General features: G+C 50.3%; 1 pseudogene; it reads right to left on the bottom strand.

Annotated features, from left to right (window-relative positions):
* Window positions 1-1,689: 1,689 nt before the first annotated feature.
* On the bottom strand, window positions 1,690-2,260 carry LOC118640308 (annotated as a pseudogene).
* Between the last annotated feature and the right edge of the window lie 3,124 nt (window positions 2,261-5,384).

The raw sequence follows: 5,384 nt of genomic DNA, 5'->3' as shown, positions 1-5,384 counted from the left end.
TAGTGGACTCAGGGCGCTGGGCCTTAGCCGCTCCCCGTTTCCTCCTCCTGGGGAAGACCTGGGATCCTCCAACATGGCGGGGCCTCCCCGCCACCCCGGGAAAGTTTGCTGGCTTGCCGCTTACCATGTGGCCTTCTGCTTTCTGTCCACAGCACAGGAACGTTCTGCCCCGTGTCTCTGCACTGCTCAAGGTTGGTCTTCCACACTCACATTCACTCACACTCTCACACTCACCCACACCATCCTCTTTTTCCTCCCGATAGTTTTCTATTTATCATCAGATAGAGAGGAAGGGAGGGAGGGAGAAACATCGCCGTGATAGAGCCACATCAACTGGTTTTCCCCCACAACCAGGGCCAGGGACAAACCTCAACCGAGGTACGTGCCCTTGACTGGAATTGAACCTTCAACTCATTGCTCTGAGGGCCAAGGCTCTAACCATTAAGCAAAACGGCCAGGGCTCCACTTAAGAAAATTTTATTTTAAAGAGGACCTGGATAACAAAAGAAAGATTGGCTTCTTGATTCTGAAGCATTGATAGGGCCAGGAACACCTGACCCTTACCCCAGACCCTCTGGTCTCCTTCCTCCCCATCTCCAGGATTAAACATTCTTCCACCTCTGCTGTTGCCATGGTAACAGCTTGATCCTGCGGCTGCCGCTTTACAATCTGCTTCTGAGCTGCGCGTTATTCTCACTCCGAGACATTGTGACAGCTCATTTAGAATCAATCAAACATTTATTAATAGAGAGAGAACCAAGGGGCATAGTCTCTTAATTGAAATTTTCTGGTTTCTTGGCAAGGCGGAGAGCAGAGGGGAACCAGCTCACGGGCGGGGGCTGGGGAGGCCACAGTGGGGGAGGAGCCTCCTCTCGAGTGGGACAGACAAAGGCGCCGCCTGCTCTCCTGCTTTCTAGTATGTGTTCCACACAAGTAATAAACACCAGCTGCGTCTCAGTTTCTTTTAAGAAATTACGAGGCTTCAAGATAATGAAAATAAGAGGCCCAGCCCCTTATAACTAGCAGCCATTGTAAGTGAGAGCATTGTAAAGATGGGAAATAGAGTGAAACAAAGAAAATCCCGTTCTAAGATTGACTGCTAAAAAAGTGTGACTATTTAGCCGGGCAGCTACCCTCCGGCAGAAGTCGGGAGAGCGGAACTGTGGACAGCCGTGGGGAGCAGCCTGTGAGGGTAAACTTTGTTTCTGTTTTGTTTTGTTACCAGAAATGTAACTAGGGGAATATGTTGCAATATCTTCTCTGTTGCTCTTTCGTCCAGTGTGTGAGCTCATGTTCATGGCATAGGTAGCCCTGCAGGGAGCCCAGCAAACAGCAGCCTGTATAGTGCCAGGCCTATGCCAAGCCTTGCTGAATAAATGAACCAGTGAAAAGTAAATTAGTTATGAACACTTGGGCTTTAGGAGAAAGAAAGAAACTGGTGTAATACCCAACATCCTCCTAATGTGTCCTAGTTTCTTATCTCTAAATGTGCTTGATATGCTTCCTGGCAAAGGCATTGGGGGGGGGGGGATGTTCAGGAGGATCTGACATGGTGACAACCCCCCAAAGTGAAGAAGGCTCAGAGATGGATGACGAGACCTGCTCCCGCCGGCTGAGCCCGTGGAATCTCATCCAACGTGTTTCTGTTGCTGTTGTTATGTAGACAAATGTTCTGTTTAATGGTGAAGCTTAGCACACTCCAGCACTGGCCATGGCTGGGTAGGTGACCCACGGAGCCTCACATGGGAAGAGGATGAGGAAGGCGACCATCAAACAGAAGAGCCCCATGGCCTCAAACAGGGCGAAGGGAATGGCATAGGAGGAGAGCCGCTGCTTGGCAGACGGGTTCCTGGCATCGCCAATGATCAAACTGCCACACACTGTTCCAGTTCCACCCCTGCACCAGCCCCGGCACCAAGAAACTTGGCTGCTGTGTCAACATCCCGGGAGACAACACTGGTCTGGAACTCCCGTCTGGCCACCTGGCGTGGGGAGCTGCTGTAGGAAGGCTGTTCAGATGGGATCTCTGGCCCACTCGGGAAGGAGGCAGACACAGGCCTGACTGGACCCCTGGTGCAACAGCGGATCCGAGCCGGAGGAATGAGCAGTGCCCGGTGGTCTGCATGTTATACTTGAATTGTTTACATCCAACAAGCAAAACTGACTTCAGGCGTCGTGGGGGCCCCGCCCTCCCCTGGCCACCTGCCACCTCCTGTAGCTGAGTGAGGCCAAGGTGGGCCAGCTGGCGCCATGCTGGCATGGCCTCCCTGAGCACAACACATCCCCGTCTGTGACCTGCCTCATGTTTTCTCTTCCTTATTTTTTTCTCCAGCACCTTCCCCTTTTCTCTCTTTTTCTTCCCTCTTTCCCGATTCTTTCATTTTCCTTTCCTTTCGCTCATTCTTTGCCTATTCTCAGGGATTGTTGTTTGGCATCAGTGTTGCTCAGGGCTGACGAACCTCCTGCTTTCTTGCTAAAGTGGAGTCGCCGTGTCACCCTGGGTCGCTGGTCGCTGTAGGTCCACATTCAAGATCTTACATGGCTGATCCGGAAATCCGTACATGCATTACCCTCCTTCCAAAAATCTATCCTAAGTCATTTTGTCCTACCCTTCCTGACCCAAGATGACTCCAACCTCTCTCTCCCAGAACTTGTACCGTGGACCTGGAGTTACAGAGGGTAGCGATCATTTGGACCATAGCATCTGTTCAGAATCATTCTGGTACAGCCTGCTGCAAAGTCCATCTCTGAAAATGTGCACCAACCTTTCCTCCGAGTTGTAGCTCCTGGTGACTTCTTCCACAACTTACCCGATAGAAACGTAGCTTCTTAAACCTGCCCCTGCTCTGCTCGAAGCCTCCAGTGTCTCCCCATTTCTACCAGATGAAGTCGACATGCTCTGCCTGTTACTTGCTACCCGGTAAAGCCTGGCCCCAACTGACCAGATACCATCTTAGTCCAGATAAACCATCCTCCATTCTACTGCCTCCACCTTCATTGCCCCTCCTGCCTCCTTACCTTTGTTGTTTCTCACTTGTACTGCTTTCTCCTGTCCCCACCTCTACCTATCAAACTTGGGACCCTCTTTCTAGGTCCTACTTAAATACTTCTCTCCAGGAATTCTGCCCTAATTACTGCAACACAAAATAATTACATTTTTGTCTGCTATCCTGTAGCTCTAATATGGTGCTTACATTGCCCCGTGTCACAGATATTATCTACCATGAATTGAGCACCTGCTCTAGGCTCAGGGCTGCTTGAGAGAGTCCCCAAAAATCATCTCCGCTTCTCACCTCAATCCCATGTTACAGATGAAGTCACAGAGATCCTGCTCAAGGTCACACAGGTGGTAAATGATGGAGCCGGAAACTGAAGACAGGTGTATTAGACTCCAGCTCACTTTCCATTGCATAAGAGGTAGGGCCTGAGCACTCTCATCCACACTCATTCATTCCAAATCACGCATGTGTGAGAACGGGCACAAGGCCCACGCTGAGAGCATGGGCGGGACACAGACAAGTCAGCTAGGGCGCAGGTGAGAACCAGGAAGCGGGTATGAGTTACCTTTCTCAACAGCATTTATATATCTCGCCTATGAGACTGTAAACTGTATGTGCAAAAGCTTTGTTAAAGAAATGGGCTCAAGTGTACGGAGAAGCCCTTGCACTTGCAGAGGCTACCTTTCTTGAGACCAGCTAATTCTTACCTTCGCTTTAAAAGTGCGGAGACTTAGCTCTGGAGAGAGTAAGCCATCTGCCTAGAACCACACAACAGAACAGGGCCAGGGCCAGATGAGAGGCAGGACTGGGACCCGGGCCGGTTTGTTCCCACCCTGCACCGCAGGTGAAGTCCCCAGTTCCTGTGCTGCTGTCATAATCAGGCATTTTGTGTATTTTCCCTCCCTGAGTTAGTTGTCAACGTTTAATTCTGAATTGTTTCCAGGCTGAGCCTTCAAGTTCAGGTCAGCAAAAGCCTGCGAGTTGTAGTGAGAAATTTCAAATCTGACACTTGCCAGTTCCCGTCGAGCTCCAAGCTCCGGGTGGGCAATGTCCCTGGCCTCGTCCCTTGTTAATGTCACAGCCAGTCTAGCGGAAGAGATCGCCTCCAGGTAAAGTCATGCAGAACAGGGTTTGTCATTTTAGTGCCATTCAACTGAAGGTGACTCACCGGGTCACTCTCACTTATGACCCTGAGCTTCCTGGATCAGGGCTTAGGACAAAGACCAGTTTTCTTCTCTTTTATTGCACCTCTTCTGTTCCACCCCAGGGTGCTCAGATACGCCCCATGATGACACGGGGCTTCTTGGGGCTCCGCTTCTGAGAACACTAGACTTGCCATTCTCGTGCTGGTTCTACTGCCGACTGGCTGTGATCTGTGACCCACTCACCGAGGCCCTCACATCCCCATCCTCGTCTTCAGCGGGGAGACCACAGCATCACCCGCGGCTGGCAGCCAGGGGCTGAGTGAGACCTTCAGGAAGCACTTTGTAGACCACATTGCTATGGAGGCACAAAGTGCCAACATTTTCCGATTCTATTAGGCAAATTTCCTGATTTCTTTCAGGATGCAAAATGGTGGGGAGATGGTGTTCGGTGTCTAGAAATAGAGATGCAGACATCTGTTTAGATGTCTCATAACACCCAGGAAAGCTGTCCTGAGAGTGAGTGATCTGTGTTTGTCGTTCTCACAAAAGACAGTGAGAGGAAGTTGTTGTCAGTCAGCAAACACCACGTACTCATTTATTAAGCAATGACGTTGGCCAAGTATTTTGGTGAGCTAAGTGCTGGAATGTACACACACACACACACACACACACACACACACACATTTAGAAGGAATCCCTCCAAAGGCCCTCCTTCCTCCCCTCCCTTTCTTCCTTCCCTTCGTAAGATTAATTTCACAGAACTCTGAGTCCAAGGTGACTCAGTGATATCTGCTCTGCCACCCTCAGGCGGCTCCCCTGGCAAAGCCAAGACAAACACGGAGACGGGACGCTGACCCCCAGAAAGAGCATGGCCTGTCTCTCAGGGGGACCCTTTTTGTCTTTGCTGAAACTTCAAAACAGATTGAAGAATTCCCTTCATTCCTCCTTTGTCTGAATCAAGTCACATGTCTGTCCTACATCACTGGTGAAGGATGTAGGACAGACATGTGACTTGATTCAGAATCGTATCACTGCTTTAGACCAGTGGTTCTCAAAGTGTGCTCCAGAGCCCTTGAAGGGATCCACACCCTCTGTGGGACTCCTGGAGGTCAGAACTAGTTTCATAACAAACTAAGACCCCCCCCCCCCGCCCCGTTTGCATTCTATGCTCTCACGAGTACAGAAAATACAAAAAGTTCACAGATATGAAACCACCACTTTTTTAGTTTTGATGTAGTAC

Source organism: Molossus molossus, unplaced genomic scaffold (assembly GCF_014108415.1).
Source record: "Molossus molossus isolate mMolMol1 unplaced genomic scaffold, mMolMol1.p scaffold_m16_p_22, whole genome shotgun sequence".
Classification (NCBI taxonomy): domain Eukaryota; kingdom Metazoa; phylum Chordata; class Mammalia; order Chiroptera; family Molossidae; genus Molossus; species Molossus molossus.
Note: the sequence above shows the minus strand (reverse complement) of the source record. Positions and strands in the feature narration are given on the sequence as shown.